Source organism: Corythoichthys intestinalis, chromosome 7, assembly GCF_030265065.1.
Source record: "Corythoichthys intestinalis isolate RoL2023-P3 chromosome 7, ASM3026506v1, whole genome shotgun sequence".
NCBI classification, from domain to species: domain Eukaryota; kingdom Metazoa; phylum Chordata; class Actinopteri; order Syngnathiformes; family Syngnathidae; genus Corythoichthys; species Corythoichthys intestinalis.
Genome location: NC_080401.1, coordinates 8,342,149 through 8,362,528, shown reverse-complemented (window position 1 = coordinate 8,362,528; position 20,380 = coordinate 8,342,149). Strand labels below are relative to the sequence as shown.

General features: G+C 39.7%; 1 protein-coding gene across 1 annotated transcript in view; it reads left to right on the top strand.

The window, feature by feature from the left end:
• The first annotated feature begins 329 nt into the window (after nucleotides 1-329).
• The window catches only part of LOC130919371 (BMP/retinoic acid-inducible neural-specific protein 3-like), a 134,834-nt gene continuing 114,783 nt past the window's right edge, over nucleotides 330-20,380 (top strand). The window contains exon 1 of the mRNA XM_057841985.1: nucleotides 330-979. The gene's annotated coding sequence lies outside the window, so the exon portion shown is untranslated. The remainder of the gene's footprint in view (nucleotides 980-20,380) is intronic.

The window sequence follows — 20,380 nt, the reverse complement described above, 5'->3', positions numbered from 1 at the left end:
ACAGGACTTAATATAGGCTAGGAACGGTACTATCGTTCGAGACTGTCGCTTTAATATGGACCTCATTTTAGTCGTCCGTTTGGACGTTATTAAAAGAGATGTCTAAATATATTGTAAATAACCGCGGAATTATCCGAGCATATACAGCATCTTAATGACAACGGTGTCGTTTGACTTTTTTGCGCGCCACTGCATCTCATCTAAAGGAAGGAGCGCGAGACGATTGACAAGACGCTTGCTCTCATTCTCGCCACGTCGCCCACGTTCGAGTCCCCTCTGGCAGCTCTTACAGAAGGCTACTTGTGTGTTAAACATGTGACTAAGTGAGAGAGGGGCACAAGGGAGAGATGAGTCGCCCGCGCCTGTGATCTGCAACCCGGGCGCTTTCCGCACACTTTCCCCGGCTTGTCTGCATCGCTCCTTCACACTCTTGTGGAGTAGGGGGATCAAGTTGGTGGAACACCGTCGGCTTGGAATTGAGTTGGAATTTTGCCCTTCTTTTTCTGCGTGGGAGTGTGTCTGCTTGTCGGATTCTACAACATCTATCGCTGGCTTCTCTGCCGAACCGTATCCTCATTTTGCACGCTCCTTGCATGGGTCTCTCCCTCCTCCACTTCGCGCCTCTCTTGACTACATCGCCCGCTGGATGATATCATTTTGTAAAGTCATTATAGAAAGGTCAACGCTTGTGCTTCGAGGAACTGTGAAAAAGCAGACTTTCTCCCATTGAATCTAGCGGGTGACTGCTTAGTCAAAGTTTCTCACTGGTCTAGAACCCGCGCGACGGATTAGTCAGAGTCATCACTGTTGACGTCTTGCCTCTCCCCCGGATCCCTCAGTCTTATTTTGGAGTTTTTTCCCCCCCTTCATCTTTTTGGTCATACACTCCTCCCAGCTAATTTGGAAAGAGTTTCAAGGCACCGGCATTCAGCTGCATAATATTATTTGGAATAAACTTCGCCTGACACTCCCAACTGCGGTAAGTGTTGTGGTATATTTAGAACACTTGTTTAATTGTTGCTCATTGCCGAGGCTAAAACCATACAATGTAAACATTTTAATTCATAACAATAACTCAGTGCTTGCCATTGACAACGATAGATGTCCAATTCGTTTAAACTTGGAAGGCAGACTGTGGATGCTCATCTTTTAATGCCATTGATGGTGCTGAACGTCCATCTATTTTGACTGGTGTTAACTGACAGTCCGCCGACTAAAAATGGATTGGACGTCTAGAGCTGTCAATGGCAGCCAATGTGTTGATGAAAAGTAAGTGATGTACTTTGATGTGTCTAAAATACATAAGGTGAGCAGAATTTCTCACAAAGCCAGTTCACCTTAAGCCCCCTCCCCACCCACCACCATGCACTGACATTCACAAACAAAACAACAAAAATCATTGACAACATTAATTTACACAGCTGAGTCATAATGAAAGACATTTGACCGATTTCACAGTCGTCATGTATGCAGTGCTGTATTATAGAATCCAACCTTTTATAATGCTATTATTGAAAAAGTCTTGCTCATCTCATAGTATCTATACATTTTACAGTGAGACTTCACCTGAAAGATGACATGGGCTGTGGAAATATTAAATGAATCACGACTTTAGTAACGAACCAAAGGTCTTGAGAACAAGCGAGAATGTGTCAAACACTAGACTGAGGTAGATGCAATAAGTGGAATTACATTTAGGTGAAGAGCTATAGAGAAAGAAGGACAAGGGTGGTTCTGGAACACAATTTTCCATGGAAGACACTCAATCACAGCTGTAATTTTCACTGCCACTTCCCAGTTTTGGGCTCAAGTGCCGAAGTGTCAGATTGTTTATTGGGCCACAACAGTGTCCCTGTTCAGCTGTGTCCTCATCTATCCCAGGAGACTGGTGAACCTGACCGTATCAAGCCTAAAAGGCATACTGTCTCATCTTATGAAATGATATATATCTTGCCTTAAAGCACCCTGCTGCCCCAGACAAAGAAAAATATGTATTCATTTTTCCATGAAATAAACACATCTTTTCTGCATGGATGTATATGAACCTGCTGATAAAATGTCATGGATATGGGAGTGAATATAGTTATGCTGGATCACCAGTAAGGCTAATTAGAAAAAAATCTACATTACGACTTATTGGGGGTTTGCAATATATCGCAATATTAAAACTAAAAGTATTTTCACCAGATGACTTGAATAGCTATGTTTGGGAAGACTTTGGTTGATTCACCATGACCACATTTTATTCATATACCAGTAATACAGTTTAGTCCAGGCTAAAGAGATCTATCTGTGAATTATGAAGATTGATATATATCAAAGGGATCCAGGAGGCCATGTTATTGCATTTTATGAAACAAAATAAACATTTTTGTGTTAAAAAAAAACAAAAACAACAACAACAAAAAGTTTTTGCACATCCTGTGATAGGACTATTGCGCATGCATATATCGCGATGGCGATGTTCAAACGATATACTGTGCAGGCCTAGACTCAGCAGTGTTTTATGCATCCCTTTTAATTTTCGTCATAGTCTTTTGGACGATAATACTTATTAGTCTTACTCAGCAGTGGTGTTATCAGGATGCCAGGTGTGGGTGGGCATTAGCCTTACCTGGGGGAGAGAAAAAAAAAAAAAAAGGTACAATGCTCAAGTAGACCGAAATCCAGCGTAGGGCTACTGCACCTTAATACATGTTTTGTTTTCTCCTTATAACTGTTGTTGCGATTTGGTCAAAACAAATAAAAGTTGATTTTATTTTATTTGACTTAGAACACATCCAGAACTGAACAATATGGACATGCAGGTTCTTTTTAGGTAACTTATTTTGGTCCTTCAGTTTTATTATTATTAATATAGTTATTCTTTGTTCCGCAGCCCCTTTGAGCTCAATTTGACCCCCTTAGGATGCTTCAAAATACACCAAAATCGGCAGGCAGGTCAAGACAGGTGCAATCTTTGATGTCGTGTAAAGACAAATTTCAAATACACTATGTAGCCCCCCCTAGCAGTCATTCTTTGTTCTGCCAACACTTTGAGCCCTACTTTGACCCCCTCAGAATGCTTCAAAACTCACCAAACTCAACAGCCAGGTGAACACTGGTGAAAACGTACTGATACTTACTGATAAAATGTAAAAAAAAAAAAAAAAAAAAAAAAAAAAAAAATCTAAATATGCGTAAATGTGTGTGGCGCCACCTAGGAACAAAACCAACATTTAATTTCATTGTTTTCTTTTTTTTTTTTTGTTTTTGTTTTAAGGTGAAAGAGGAGTTAACAACGCAAAGGTTAAAACCTAGAACACATCAGTACTATATGAATGGGATACCATAGGCAGTGCCGAGACTGCCGTTAGTACTACATCCAGTTTTCGTGAGCAGAGCGTGTCTGTGGTTGGGCACTGTCACCCCTGGAAACGCCCCTGAGTCTTAGTCATATTTTAGACATCTCAAAATGTGTTTGTCTTCATCTAGTTTTTGTTGAAGAAAATCAAGACTAATTTCGTCTAGTTGTAGTCGACATTTACTAAAAATGTTTTCGTCTGTAAAATGAAATAAAAATTATTCCAGAAATATATACAGTAAATAAAGCTTTCCAAATATTTTGAAGGAACATTGACAGATGAGCTCATCTTTTAGCATCTACAAGGACAACACCGACTTGGTGATAATACACTCAGCAGGAAAACAGTAGGCCTACATTATTTTTTATGAATTATACCCAACTGGATGCCACGAACTGCATGTAAAATATGAATTATACCCAACTGGATGCCACGAACTGTATGTAAAAAAAATGAAAGTTTAAGAGGACGCTAGCCGTTAGCATTAGCTTAATGCTAACGCGAATGCTATGCTAACGCTATGAATTACATTTGGTGTGTGATGATCACTCAGCACAGACGTTTGAAGGCTAAGGCAACATTGTATATTCTCTCTGGCCAAAATAAGATAACAAATCGTACCACGTGTGCTAGTTGGAGTGACTGGAGACGACACCGATGAGTCGGGGGGGAGTGGTGCAACATGCCACGAGTGACACAACCAGACACTGCTACGATTAGAGGTGGGAATCTTGGGGCACCCAACGATTCGGTTACGATTCAGAGGCTACGATTCGATTAAAAATCGATTATTAATGCACCCCCCCAGCTATTAGCTGCTTTTAATGTTTCGTACATTAGTTACAAAAATTGTACAAAAATCCTTTCAGGCTTAAAACTAATATTTCAGTATCAAGTTAACAGTTCAAAACAGTAAATAAAATACTCAAGTCCCCCATTGTTCATCAGCAGCATCAGCAGCTTTAAACTACATTAAATTAATTTCATGTTGTGAATCAAACGTTATGCCATAATTTCGCTTCAGTCTACTTTTGATTTGTGAAAGTTTTAAAACTGTTTCATCATTTAAAGATGGATTCAAGTCAAGATTTTGCTGTTTTAGGAGTATTTTAGATAAAAGTTAAATAGGTTCGCTCGGAAGGTTCGCTACAATAGCCTTCCAGAGAAGTCTACTGCTTTAAGATGGCGGCTGTTTACTAACGCCGGCGAGTCTGTCATTTCGCATCTAGTCCTATATATGTATATATATATATATATATATATATATATATATATATATATATATATATATATACATATATATATATATATATATATATATATATATATATATATATATACATATATATGTGTGTTATCTACCGTAGCATTATGTGGGCGTAGTTTGTAGCGGGTGTCAGCTGCAGTCAGGTATTATTGTTTATTTATCTAGCGGCATGAGTTGAGCATAATGTTTACTCTCGGTCCATTCCATATTGCACCCTGAAGACCGCGCTAACTGTGTTGTAGTTCTGCTTTACTTGGCATATTTCAATAATCGGAATCTGGATGTTTGTGAATCTTTCTCGAATCTTCCATGGCCGAATCGCGAATAATATAATAATCAAAAATTTCGCACACCTCTAGCTATGATGCAGGCTAACTACAAATAAAATGTCACACATTGTGAATATGTGACGGAAACGATTGCGCATCATTGTTTCATTCTCATCTCGCCAGACAAAAACTGGCATTTGTATCGTTATGTTTTAGTCTCCCAAAACACGTTTTTAGCTCGTTATCCTCTCATCATCATCATGGAAAAAGTGTTCGTTGATGAAATATTTTTGTCATCGTCGTCGTTGACGAAAACAACACTGTGGGTCACAATGCTAACTGGTGAAATTGCATGCTTAGAAGAGTTTCCTGTTCTCTCAGTTTGGTGTCGTGTCTGGCTGATGGCTGAAGAGAGACTAAGACAGTGTAATAGCACAAAAGAATCCCTGTCATCCTTGCACCCACAAGTCCTTTGAAAACAGCAGAAATAAAATGAACTGTGAAAATGTTTTGAGATGTGGCTTTGTTTTTTGTACATCTGGACATAATGCATTGCTCTTATTTGTTAGCAATTCAGGTTATGAATCAGTGATATATTGTGCTTGTACACAAGTGGTGTTAACAGTAAAGCCAACTTTGATGAGAATGTATAGCTCAAGGCTGGTGTCATTGGAGCTTAGCGTACTGTACATTCAAGTGCTGTCATATATGGCTAACTTTGTAGATTTTCGGAGGGTCCCTGTGGTGCCACCAGACACTTCCATACACACGGAGTAAAGATCTGTAAACAAACTTTGATGTGTAAAATTAAGCACATGCAGTCAAAGATACCAGTGCGGATTGCTGTAAAGTCATTTTCTGGGACGTAGGAGTCCTAATAAGCTTGACATAAGAAGATAAAGAAAGGAGGGGGGCACAAATACAAGGATGAAAAGAGAAGAAACACATCTAGATTGGTGGTATTTCACTGTTCTGCTCATTATCTACAGCCTATTATATTATGATAATGAGCAAACTGAAAAGTTTGTTTTCAATCTAAACTATAAACTGTTTAGCAGCATAAGACGAGGGGTAGATGAGTTGAGGTTGAGAGCTGAACATTCTGAAACAAAAAAATGTCATTTAGGGATTTGTGATTGCTTGGGCATTAAATTTGAGTCTGTTAAATGAAGACAGAGTTGAAAATTAAACTGAAATATCTCTCTCGGGGAAACTGGTAATTGAATGTTGGGTTTGAACATATTTTGTTCTCCCAATCAGTCCACACTATAATCCAGGTGGAGTTTTACAGTGGGGCAAAAATTATTTAGTCAACCATTAACTGTTTCCCTCTTAAAAAGATGAGAGATGCCTTTAATTATCATCATAGGTATAGCTCAACTATGAGAAACAGAATGAGGAAAAAAATCCAGAAAACCACTTTGTCAGATTTTTAAAGAATTTATTTGCAAATTATGGTGGAAAATAAGTATTTGGTTAAGAACAAAAGTTCATCCCAACATTTTTGTTATATTGCCTTTGTTGGCTATGGCAGAGGTCAAAACATTTTCTCTAAGTCTTCACAAGGTTTTCACACACTCTTGCTGGAGCCCCAGATCGAGGGAGATTATCAGTGGTCTTGTATATTTTCTATTTTCTAATACTTGCTCCCACAGTTTATTTCTTCACACCAAGCTGCTTTCCTATTGCAGATTCCATCTTGTCAGCCAGGTGAAGGTCTACAGTTTTGTTTTAAGTGTCTTTTGACAGCTCTTTGGTATTGGCCATAGTGGAGTTTTGAGTGTGACTTTTTGAGTTTGTGGACAGGTGTTTTTTTGTTTTGTTTTGTTTTGTTTGTTTAATACTGAGAATGACAAAACACCTGCCATTAATACAGGTAACAAATGGAGAGGACAGAGGAGCCTCTTTAAGAAGTTATAGCTCTGTATGTGCCAGACATCTTGCTTGTTTGTAGGTGACCAAATACTTATTTCCCACCATAATTTGCAACTAAATTCTTTAAAAACTGGACAAAGTGATTTTCTGGACTTTTTTTTCATTCTGTCTCTCATAGTTGAGGTACACCAATTACAGGCCACTCTCATCTTTTTAAGGGGGAGAACTTGCACAATTGGTGGCTGACTAAACACTTTTTTGCCCACTGTAACCCTTCTATCTCAAAAAGGTGAGGCACAAATTGTTGCTTGCTGTTTTCACATGATAAATGAAAATAAAATAGGACTATGATCCTGAATATAAACATACAAACATAATCTGCGATTGGAGGGAAACTGAGTATGAAAACTAAGGATGTAACATAAAATTAATAGGTAATATTAAATCTGCAAATATTTTAAGTTCTAATATGTTTTCTCAAAGTTACTTTCATTTATTTTTTTTTAAAGTATTAATTCCTGGCTTGTTCGCCCAAAGAAAAACAAGACTTTTAGACGTTTAGTTATAAAGGTGAAATATTAATTATTAGTCCTGTCGCAGTAACAAATTTCAGTAGGCAATATCTTGTCTCATTAATAATAGCTGATATGCAATGTTATTGTCATTTTGTTTTAACAATTTCAATCACTAATGTAGTGAAAATACATCTTAATAAATCACACATTCAAATGCATTAAATTGTTATCCTTAAATAAAACACAAACGAGATTAAAAATAATAAATAAAACACAGACACAAACAATGCATAGCAAGTCATTTGAAAGCTAGCTAAGTGCAGAATATAAAATGGGTGATAAACCCAACGCCATTTTTGTTCTCTACCAATTAGAGCCCATCAAAACTGTTCATTTGATTAAACATGACTGTCGTTTTGTCCTGTGAAGTGTGCATGTTGGCTAATTTAAAGCCAAATTATTCATTGCCAATCAGATTTTTCATTTTAAAGCTATTCTTAGTGTAGAATCTGAAGTATGTGAGATTAACTCCAGATATTTACATGTTGAACATGACATACTATTATTTTGAAATGTTCACTGGAAGTACATTCGCTAAGCCGTTAACCGTAAGCTTTACGCTCAGTAAAAAAACAAAACAAGTGCACTCGTCTTCTATTTTCATCGTGTATGCGTTGTCAATAATAGATTTTAAAAAAAAAATTCTCTTCATTTGCAAATGCTGTAAACCAGCGAGTTTTCATGTTTGAAGTGTCACCTTTTAACCGCAAGGTTGCGTTTTGGAGAAGACTGCCAATGTTTTAAAGCAGGCTAAAGTGGTTAGTACATTGCCTTTTTTCAATTACTTTCAATGTAGCAATGCTAATGTTTTACAATGTTTAATGCAGATGTGTTTCTTCATTTTGTATGTCTGAACTTTAATTCTATGGTGTGTTGATGACCAATAAACATCTGTGAAAGGAACTGGAGTCTCTTATGCGATCAACACGCACATGTACCAAGTGCACACACAAACATACGCACGCACAAAGTCTGCCCGAATGCGGCGGTGGACCCTTCTGATATGAGCATAATCAGTTCTACAACCAAGCTTGTGAACGTGAATGTGCTCGTATCATGAAATGTATTTCCTCCATAAGAAGTACCTGAATTCCAGTTAATGTGTATGACACTTGATGACTCATGACCCCCCATGTTATCCCTAAATGATATTTCATCATTTTTAGGGCTAATTACCTCATTCACTCCCAGCCATTTTCACCAGTGCAACCCCCTTCGCTCCTGGCCGTTTTACTGGAGTTTGACTGATTTTGCAAGGCCCACAGAAAATTATGTTCTATTGCTATATAAACAAGAAACCCAACAAAAGAAAGATTAGACTCTCTTTTTTCAGCATGAAAAAAAAAAGTTAGTTCATATATTTTCCCGCTCTTTAGAAATCAGTATTAGAAAATAGCTTAGTTTGAGCAATTTTCCAATTTCTGATGAAAAAACAGAGAAATTGAGCTTTTTGTGAAAGCATACATTTAACACAGCTATTTTTTGCTTTAGTTACATACCAAACATATGGATAATGTTTTCTTTTAACAAAATAACATAAACAACAAGACAAATAGAGCTTTTGATAGCAAAGTAACAATTTATTTACACATAACTAACTGAGAGATGACTTTTCTCTCATCGCCGCCTGTCTCTACTCGGCAAGCAGCACGGACGCAACGGCATCGTCCGCTGGACTGGTGGTCCGGTAGTTCTGCTTGGTCGTCCAGCGCCTGGCATCCTGGGCGTCCTCCCGGTTGTTCTGCTCGGTCGTCCGCCGCCTGGCATCCGTGACATCCATTCGGTCGTCTTCCGCCAGCGCCCCGGCCGTGCATCCAGCTGTTCGTTCCGTTGAATCGGGTTGCGGGTCTTACCAAATGGGCTACTGCCCTCCAGTGGCCAGTTTTATTGCTTTAAAATGGATTTTCAGCATTGTGCTTTGGAGCTAAGTTGAATTAGAACCAGAGATGTCTCTTGTGATGTAAAAAAAAGGTAAAAGATGTGTAAATACATCTTAGGGACACTGAAACAATTAAAAATAGTATTTATACGTTTTGGGAGCAAATTAGTTAATATAAAACAAGAAATTTAAAGTGTAAAAACAATGTTTTACATATATGTATGTATATATACAAGAATTTACCATGAGGGCTCAAGTCTAGCGACGTTACAAAAGTGCGAGCCAGCCGAGCAGGAGGAGAATGAGAACAGGCATAACATGTACAAAACCAGAATTTTGGTGTAAGTAAACTGGGCGACACTGTTAATGTTCACTTGTAAGCAAGAACAAAGGAATTCTATCACTGGAGACAATGCGAATGAGCGGCAGGTGGGCAGATGGGGGATTCTGTTGATGCGAGATGCTCATATGCCCCCTAATGTGACACTGAGAGACTTGTGGAGACAAAGTTAGAGAGCTTGCATGCCACCTGGCAGGATCCCGAGGCACTCGGAATGTCAAGTGAGAGAGAGGCTTTTCTGGATTTCACTCGTTGCTCATATGGGAAAAATTTGCTAGCATGATGAGACTCATTTTCTCTCGTGACAATGGTCTTATCGTGAAAAACTCATAAGGTGAGGTGCTCACGTCATGAGGTTCCACTGTAAAACAACAAAAAATGAACAACTTTGATTCATTCAGAGTCCAAAGCCATTGATAATGCTGTACTTTTTCCTGCAGAAGTGAACGTCCAAGAGTGTGCTTGGCCAAGCCCAGTGATAATTTTAATGAATATAATTATAGGAGGGTAGCCTTTTGTCTGCTGAGACAGGCAGAGTTGAGCTGTTTAGCCATTATTGGGTGTCTTAAGCTTCATAATGGGTCAATACCCTGTTGCAAAACCCCTGACCTGTGACTGAGACCAATCTTACTAATACACTGCAGCACATTTTTCTCCAGTATAACTTGATAGTCTTGAGATTTTACTTTGCGCTACATAGATTTGAGATACTCTGTGCCAGATTTAGCAAAGCAGCCCCCGGACATGACAGAGACTCCTCTATTTTTAAAGAAGGCACAATGCACTTTTATTTTTATTTATTTATTTATTTTTGTATTTTTTACCATAGACTTCATAATATATTGACGTAACACATTCCCCATTCACTGCTTCACGCCTTCCAGAAGGGGGCCGTCACACACTCCACTTCACTTATTAGCAGTTGGTCACATGCAACGATGTAACGCCGGATTTATTAGTAGGTTGAAAAAGTACGAAAGCTGTACTGCATACAAACAGGAAGGATTGTCTCAGCCAAGGAGTGATTTGTTCGAGGATTCAAGGTAATTATTATATTTTTCGTACCATGCATACAACATTGTATGAAACATTGTGAAAAAAAATCAATGGGAGAAATTAGCCGCTACAGTATTGGCATTATACTTTGCAATATTTGAGTAAAATAACTGCTAACTGCCCTGTTTTTTGCTTTTAACCAAGAATCGAGAGCGTTTTACGTCCATATCTATAAAGAATTCAGGGATTTAAGCATTTATTCACAAGAATTTTCAATGGAAAAAGCTTTGTTTACATATGGCAGCCGCTAATATGCTTACTGACTAGCATCATAGTTTGCAATATTTACGTAAAATAGATACTAACTGCACGTTTTTTCTTTTTTGTTTTTGTTTTTTGCTTTTAACCAAGAATCAAGACTGTTTTACGTCCATATCTGTAAAGAATTCAGGGATTTAAGCATTTATTCACAAGAACTTTCAACAGAAAAAGCTCTTTGTTTACATATGGCGGCTGCTAATTTGCTTACTGACTAGCATCATAGTTCGCAATATTTACATACAATAAATGCTAACTGCACGTTTTTTTGCTTTTAACCAAGAATCAAGACTGTTTTACGTCCATATATGTAAAGAATTCAGGGATGTAAGCATTTATTCACAAGAATTTTCAACGCAGAAAGCTCTTTGTATACATATGGCGGCTACTAATTTGCTTACTGACTAGCATCATAGTTCACAATATTTACGTAAAATAAATGCTAAATGCACTTTATTTTTGCTTTTAACCAAGAATCGAGACTGTTTTACATCCATATCTACAAAGAATTCAGGGATTTAGGCATTTATTCAAAGAATTTCCAACGAAAAAAGCTCTTTGTCTGTGATTCCACTCGGTCAGGTTTGACGGCCACGCCAGCAATGCAGGCCCCCTATTAATCGGCCCCGTGTCGCATCAATATATTATGAAGTCTATGGCTTTACTTAAAAAACGAGTAAACATTTGTTTTTTTAAAAAACAAGTTACACATTGCTTATAACAACAAAAGAAAAAAAATCTGCAAATGAAGCAAGTAAAACTTGTCTCAAAATAGGCCTTTATATCTTACAGAAATGATACCTTCTAAGGTATGTCAGCTTATTTTAAGCGTGAAATTTTACACTTGAAACGAGACACACCTTTTACTCTTGGTAAGACTTTGATGTTTTTGCAGTAACACTGCACGAGGTACTTACAGTACAGGTAGTTTGATAGAATCCATTAAAATCCATATCATCTTTTTTAGTAACAGTATTTTAAATGAATTGTTAAAAGAAAGAAATAAGGCTAAACCACGAGTGCTGTCAGCTGTCCTTTACCTACTTTTTCGAGAGCAAATGCATATAGAGTAATACGGCCAATAGTTTTGGTACCGCTATCGAGCTACTTTATGCAGGAACTAAAGTCGGAATTTTGTGACGACTGATGCTCCCTGCCAAAAAGTTCTGCTTTTGTCGTATCCTTCCATAGAACACGCTCAAACATTTATGGCTTGTCAAAATAGTCACTCTTTTCTCCGATTTATTTTGAAAAGTGCTGCCCCACCAATTCTCTTCTGGAGGAATGGTCCAAATTTCATTCAAATAATTGTGCACATCTCATGAGTCTTTATGTTTAATTTTGAATCCATTTGTCCATCAAGTACTGTCAGGGGTTGCATAGCCAAACAGTTTACATGATAGATATGGCACATAAGTCTTTATGCTGTATCCCACAAGCAGGGATCGAACCTAGGCCTTCATAATGGCAGCGGATGCATGTTATTCTAAATGCAAATATGAATTTGTATAATTGTTTTTGTGGTATTATTGTGATAAAACTGTTTATTCTGTAATTTGAGAGAAGATTAGACTGTTTATGGAGGAATTTAAGTAATTCGAAAGGCTTCCCACATTTTCCCCTTCCCACTATAAGCTTAATCCATTAAAGTTACCAAATTAATCATACCTGTTCCTAAAACAAGACATATTGAGTTGAATTAAATAAACCTTGTGGACTCATTTAATTCAAATTGCCGCAATTTACACCTACTTTCATGGATTAACAATGAGCCTAGAAAAGTCACTGCATCTACAAAATACTCTCCATGTCTTGTTCATCAGTTATAGTTTTCAGATCCTTCCATGTTTATTCATGACCATTCATGCTCCTCCACACAGTGACAATTTTATCTTTGATGTCTTTCTCCCAGGACATTACGAGAGCTCTTTCTTTGTATTTGTTTGTGAGACAGCCGGATAAATGCAACTGGCAGCCATATTGCAACTCAACAAAGGATGTCTTACCCTAGGCACTGGTACGAGAGGTATTGTCGACGGTTGTAGCCGGAAAGATAACTGGGTTAATTAGTGCCAAAAAAAAAAAAAAAACCTCATTAGTCAGAACAGAGGGGAAGATGGAAAGTTTAAAAGTTCCTGTTTTCCTTCTATTACAATGGTTTTGGGGTTTGCTCACAGTCAATTTACAAAGTGGATCCTGTTGAAAGAATTCTAACGAAATGTTTTAATCATGCCTGCAATTTCCCTAAGGGTTATATGACTCTGATACATACATCTACAATATAATAGCAAATTTTACAGGAGACAGTGGTATACATTTACTTTTACTTCATGGCTACTTATCAAATTTTAATACGCACACATTCTGATTTGAGGGACTTACAGCTGAACTCAAACTGCACAATTTTTTTTAATCGTTCCAAACAGTCACGGCGTCAGATTTGGTGACATGGTGTCATCAAGTCGTTGTGTGTGTTGGAGTGGACGAGTGGCCACAATCAGAGGTGGGAAGTAACGCATTACATTTACTCCGTTACATTTACTACATTTACTAGTCGTTCCATTTTCCCCTCATTATTCTACATATTAGATTTTACTTTTTTTTTGCCAGCAATGCCAATAGTACCACTAACAACTTCACTAATGAGATGTCGCAACAATAATCACGACTCCATTGTACCAATCAGTCTAAAGCTTGCCATTCTATGATCACGCCGGCCTGTTCAATCACGTGGTATCTTTAAAGCACTGTAAAAAATTAAATATTTGACATAGGGCACTGCCTTCAACATAGAAGAGAATAGAACTTTATTGTCATTGTCACCAATGAATAAACATTGTAAATGACAAAATTTTACGTGGTATTCCGGAATGAAAATATGTCCATCCATCAATTATCTTCCGCTTAGTCCGGGGTCAGGTCGCGGGGGCAGGAGCTTTAGCAGGGAAGCCCAGACTTCCCTCTCCCCAGCCACATCAGTCAGCTTCTCCTGCGGGATTCCAAGGCGTTCCCAGGCCAGCCGAGCGACATAGTCTCTCCAGCATGTCCTGAGTCGTCCACGGGGCCTCCTGCCGGCGGTACATGCCCGGAACACCTCTCCAGGGAGGCGTCCAGGAGGCATCCGAACCAGATGCCCGAGCCACCTCAACTGACTCCTCTCAACGCAAAGGAGTAGCGGCTCGACACCAAGCCCCTCCCGAATGACAGGGCTTTTCACCCTATCTGTAAGGGAGAGCCCGGACACCCTACCTGTCAGCTGCCTCCGGAGTCCCACAGGCCAATAAGGCCCGGTAGGCCTCCTTCTTCAGCTTGACGGCATCCCTTACCGCTGGTGTCCACCAGCGGGTTCGGGGATTGCCGCCACGACAGGCAACAACCACCTTGGGGCCACAGCTCCAATCGGCCGCCTCAACAATGGAGGTGCGGAACATGGTCTACTCGGACTCTATGTCCCCCACCTCCCCCGGGACAAGGGAGAAGTTCTGCCGGAGGTGGGTGTTAAAGCTCTTTCTGACAGGGGATTCTGCCAGACGTTCCCAGCAGACTCTCACGATACGTTTAGGCCTGCCAGGTCTGACCAGCATCTCGCCCCCATCGGAGCCAACACACAACCAGGTGGTGATAGTTGACAGCTCTGCCCCTCTCTTCACCCAAGTGTCCAAAACATGCGGCCACAAGTCCGATGACACGATTACAAAGTCGATCATCAAACTGCGGCCTAGGGTGTCCTGGTGCCACATGCACATATGGACACCCTTATGTTTGAACATGGTGTTTGTTATGGACAATCCATGACAAGCACAGAAGTCCAATAACAGAACACCACTCGGGTTCTGATCGGGGGGGCCGTTCCTCCCAATCACGCCCCTCCAGGTCTCACTGTCATTACCCACATGAGCGTTGAAGTCCCCCAGCAGAACGAGGGAGTCCCCAGAGAGGGCACTCTCCAGCACACCCTCCAAGGACTCCGAAAAGGGTGGGTACTCCGAGCATAAGCACAAACAACAGTCAGGACCCGTCCCCCCACCCGAAGGCGGAGGGAGGCTACCCTCTCGTCTACTGGGGTAAACCCCAGCGTACAGGCACCAAGCCGGGGGGCAATAAGTATGCCCACACCTGCTCGGCACCTCTCACTGTGGGCAACTCCAGAGTGGAAGAGGGTCCAACCCCTCTCGAGAGGACTGGTATCAGAACCCAAACTGTGTGTGGAGGAGAGTCCAACTATATCCAGTTGGAACTTCTCTGCCTCACACACCAGCTCGGGCTCCTTCCCCGCCAGAGAGGTGATATTCCATGTCCCAAGAGTTAGCTTCTGTAGCCGGGGGTCGGACCGCCAAGGCCCCCGCCTTTGGCTGCCGCCCAAATCGCTACGCACCCGACCCCTTTGGCCCTTCCCACAGGTGGTGAGCCCATGGGAAGGCGGACACACGTTGCCTTTTTGGGCTGTGCCCGGCCGGACCCCATGGGAAAAGGCCCGGCCACCAGACGCTCGCCTTCGAGCCCCACCCCCAGGCCTGGCTCCAGAGGGGGGCCCCGGTACCCCGCGTCCGGGCAAGGGAAACTTGAATCCTGTAATGTTTTGCATCATGAGGGGTCTTGTGAGCCATGCTTTGTCAGGCCCCTCACCTAGGACCTGTTTGCCATGGGTGACCCTGCCAGGGGCTTAAAGCCCCCAGACAACATAGCTCCTAGGATCATTGGGACACGCAAACCCCTCCACCACGATAAGGTGATGACACCAGGAGGGGTGAAAATATGTGTTTAATTAAAATAAATAAATAGGAAAATATATACTCTAGAGCCATAAGTGAGTAATTATATCTTGCTTACACTGAAATACTACATGTGCAAAGCAGAAATAGTGCAATTGGCTGAGGTTGGCTGCACCATTTGTGCAAAAACAAGAATAACATATAATTCAAAATTTTCTATAAGTACAAAAGTGGTCCAAGTAATATGCAGGTTCATGGTTTGATTCGAAAGCACAGATTTTATCCTCTAAGTTTTTATTTGGCACCGATCGACCACGGAAAAGCAGATATATGATCCTTTTAATTTCATATTAGGAACTACTCACTATTTAACTATTCAAATGAGGAACTATTTTCTCCACTATAAGGCACTCAAGCTCTTTGAACGAATAATGTTTCATTTGAATTTTTTTTTTTCTCTCGCTGGAATTCAGTGATTTTTTTTAAAATTTCTTTGGGTTAATGCATTTATGTAATAGGTTATAGTACAGTATAATAATAACAGTTCATATGGATAGTTATGCTGAGAAAAAATAAATAAATCAAACATCAGAAACAGTTACTCACAATGTTACTCATTATTTGAGTATTCTTTTCACCAAATACTTTTTTTCTTGTACTTGAATATATTTGTTGGATGACTTCAGTGATCCCTCGCTACTTCGCGCTTCAAACTTTGCGCCCTAAGTCCATTGCGGATTTTTTTTTTTCAATTAAAAAAAAAAAATACAGATGAGCTGTCCCGAGCCGATCGCTTTGTCTCACTCTGGCTTCCTCCCTCACTCTCACTGCTCTTTGTTCGTCAGGTACTGCACTGGAGTTGCTTATTTAAGTTAATGATGTTGACAGATGTTTGTGATTGATCTTGCCAGAGTCACGGACTTCAAAACCGCCGCATTCGTTAATCATTGCTTAACTTGTTAAACAGTTGCTCTGGCAACTCATTGTGTATAAGTGATCAGTTTGAGAGGATTTAAGTAGACTCACTATGAAGATTTTAATAAAGCCAAGCATTTTCCTACTACTTTATTCTTGTTTAAGAATAATTCGGTGGGACAGTAACATGTTTAAAACTTATCCTAATTATTACATTTGAAGTGCATTAAAAATGTATTAAAAAAAAGATATATATATATACATTAGGGCTGTCAAGTATATTGCGTTAACGGGTGGTAATTAATTTTTTAAATTAATCACGTTAAAATATTTAACGCATGAGCGGAACGACCCACTCATGCATTGCCGCAAATGGACTACAATGGTGCTGTTTTATGTATATTGAGAGCTAAGAGGCAGAGACAAGCGAGTGGAGTGGACACAGACATTCATTGGGGCTGCCCTATTTAGTGGCATAAGATTTGGCATCTCTTCCACAACATTTATAACTACTGTGGCAAGCGAGAGAGATGATCTTATTTTTAACACCCTGTACTGAACATAATGCAGAGAAGATATATCATTTGCAGCCACCACTGACAGTCATGGTTTCCCAACTTCCCATCATGCATTTGGGCGGAACAGTTAAGTCACTACAGTATCATTTACTGAAAGCACAACAAAAATAATATTCCTATCTCTCCAAAAAAATAATGTTCAGAAAAAGAAAAGTGCTCAATGCAAAGAGAACTGGCATTCCCAATCAAAATAGCTATGCAAAATAATACATAGACTTTGGTCAAACTCTATTCAAACATTTCGTTTAGCTCAACAAATACACTAGATGGCAATATTTAGTCAGAATATACAAACTATCAGAGGTGTGGTACGTTGTGAAGTCAACACTCAAATGAACGTAATGTACAGTGAACCCGGAAACTATGGCGTCAGTCGAGGGGCAAAATGCACTAGAAAAACTTGATCTAGATTTTGAGCTAGATCTCTAATTAATTTAAAACTCGCGTTTGACACCTTGTGGTTTATTTCAATCACTTCCTTCCACAATGACGAGCTATTACCGGAAGTTTATTTTTTGATTGAAAATTTTACAAATTTTATTAAAACAAAAACATACATAGGGGTTTTAATATAAAATTACTATAACTTGTACTCACATTTATCTTTTAAGAAATAACAAGTCTTTCTATCAATAACAATAATTTACAGAAAAATATGGCATATTTTAGAGATGGTTTGAATTGCGATTAATTACAATTAATTAATTTTTAAGCTGTGATTAAAAATCACATCGATTAAAAATTGTAATCGTTTGACAGCCCAAACAAATATATACATATATTTTTTGAATTATACTTTGGGGAAAAACAAGTCAAAATTAACTTGTCTTACATGTACTGTATCTCTTTCCAATGCTAAATGCTAATGCTAATTTGCTAATGCTCTTTTTTGGGGGGGAGGTGGGCTACTTCATGTATTTTCACTTATCGCGATGGATTCTGGTTCCCATTAACCCCGAAAAACGAGGGATCACTGTACATTTACTCGTACTTGAGTAATATTATTTTTAAGTAACACTACTCTTACTTGAGTAAACTTTTTGGCTACTCTACCCAACTTTGGCCACAATGCATGACCAGACCCTTGCCTACCATCACGTGCTGACATGAAGAGCGTGGGCTGATGGCAGATGTCGTCGGGAGGCAGGTCAAGCACCTGTCAAACAGTTATTGCAACTGAGGGCCTGCATCTCATTATTGTGGTCCTCTGCTTGAAAATTGCAAATAAATACAAAGACTATTGACTAGTTCTTGGATGGCGGAGTGAGGGCAGTATGGGCTGTCTATCATTCAAACATGATTTGAAATGTCAAATTTGCCAACACCTTATTGCAGTACATGATCATTCACTGAAAAACAGGTAGGGACAATGTGATACATTTACTGTTTTACTTTTGTCACTCTGTCTTCACCTACATCAAGCAAGGTGGGAGGGGAGCAGTTTGTGGGAATGCAGGATCGTAGGACACAGCGTAGGCCTTGGTCCGTAGGCACAACAAGGTGTAGTCGTACTCAGAGAAAAAAAAAAGAACACCATTTTACTTTCAAAGTAAAAAAAAAAAGAATTCTCAGTCAATTGTTTGGTTCAGGGTGCACTCCAATGTGCATAGGCCTTTTTTCCAAATGTATTTGCTCCAAAATTACACTCCATGACATATGTATTTTGGCCTGTATCTTACACTCATTGTGATACCCCCAAAACTCCTCACAAACACACACACATAAAATTCAGGTACAGTAGGTTGCTACTATAGCTTGAATTCTACATTTTACAAAGCAGATGTTTAGAAGATATACATTTTGGTTAGTCATCGTTTCCAATGAAAATGGCTGCTGTGCTCTCGGGAAAGATTATGCCTGAGAATTCCCATATCTCATCAAATACACTGTGTCCTCTAAAAGGTGAGAGTCAAGCTCGAGCAATGCAGTTGGCAGCCAAATCCCAGTAGGAAACTTGACATTTTGGGAGTAACAAAGATTCAGGAATTGCAACAAAAAATTAAGCGTTTGCTGTAGACACTGGCAAATATAAGGGTGTGACTGTATAATAACCTCATGCAAAAATATCACTGCATCAATACTAATGACGACGCTTAAAAATATACAGTTTTACTTTGAAAAATTTAGGTTATAAAAAAGGCACCTTACATCCATTGACAAAATACTTTCCTTTCTATATGTACAGTGTATATATTGTTTTATTCAGTGCTACTTAGGGAGCTTTCCCACTAGCACTGTTTGGTCTGATTTAAACGGACCAAAGTTCTTTTTCTCAGATAGTCTGCTTTGTTTCGTAAATGTGAACGCGCATCCGAACTCTAGTTCGGACCAAACAACCGAACACTGATCCGCTCAAAAATTGCGGGTCTCAGTCTGCTTTAAGCACACACTACTTTGCATGTGAATGCAACCGGAGCAGGATGTGCTTTTGCCACTTTATATGCACAGCTAGGCTGTGACGGTACATACAGGGCATCCTTGGAAGCGGAAGTACAGTGTCGATGCTATTCAAAATCAACAATGACAAGATGACTGACGATTAGCCATGGGCAAATGTTGTTGTGCTAAGCAGTGCATTTGATACACAGAATGGGAATCTAATGTGTTGAAAGTGCTTTGCATGCTGTTGCTGAATGTACAGTGTGAGAGTGACAGTGGCATAGACAGGCGGAGCCTCTCGGGGCGGCCATTTCGTGAGTCTCGCTCTCCTGGAAGTGGCGACAATTTGACAGTCCTGTGTGACTTGGGGTACCACGCGGTTCCCTTTCGTGGTGTAATTTTCCCCTATGCATTTTTTATATACTCTAGTTTGCTCAGCATTGAGTCGGCAGGTAGCGACCCCGCCGCTTTTTTTTTTTTTTTTTAATTTTTGAACTTACATGCATACAGACTTCTGCTTCACAAAGCAGTCAGTTGACAAAAAAAATCAGAGCTAGTCGACGTAGTCGAAGTCATCGATGACGTAAATGCATCAATGAGGACAACATCCCGTCGACAGTTAATGAAGGGTTACAAAAATATATGCGTGGAAAGTTGAGAATGTCGGACGCTCGGTATACAAGCGTGGAAAGCGACACAAAGCCAAAAATGCTTACTAGAGTGGCCAAAACATTGACTTATTTCAATGGAACTAAGGAGGGTACACTGTTTTGTCCTGTCTCTTCAATGCCAAGCTCGCATACCAGGTTGCACGTGGGCTGTGAATGAACACCTAAAGCGCCGTCACCCAGTTGTAATTTTGGAAGACGAAAGGAGACAACATCCTGGCCGATCGTAAGTCCATCTAACTAAGCCTGTCGCGATATACAATGA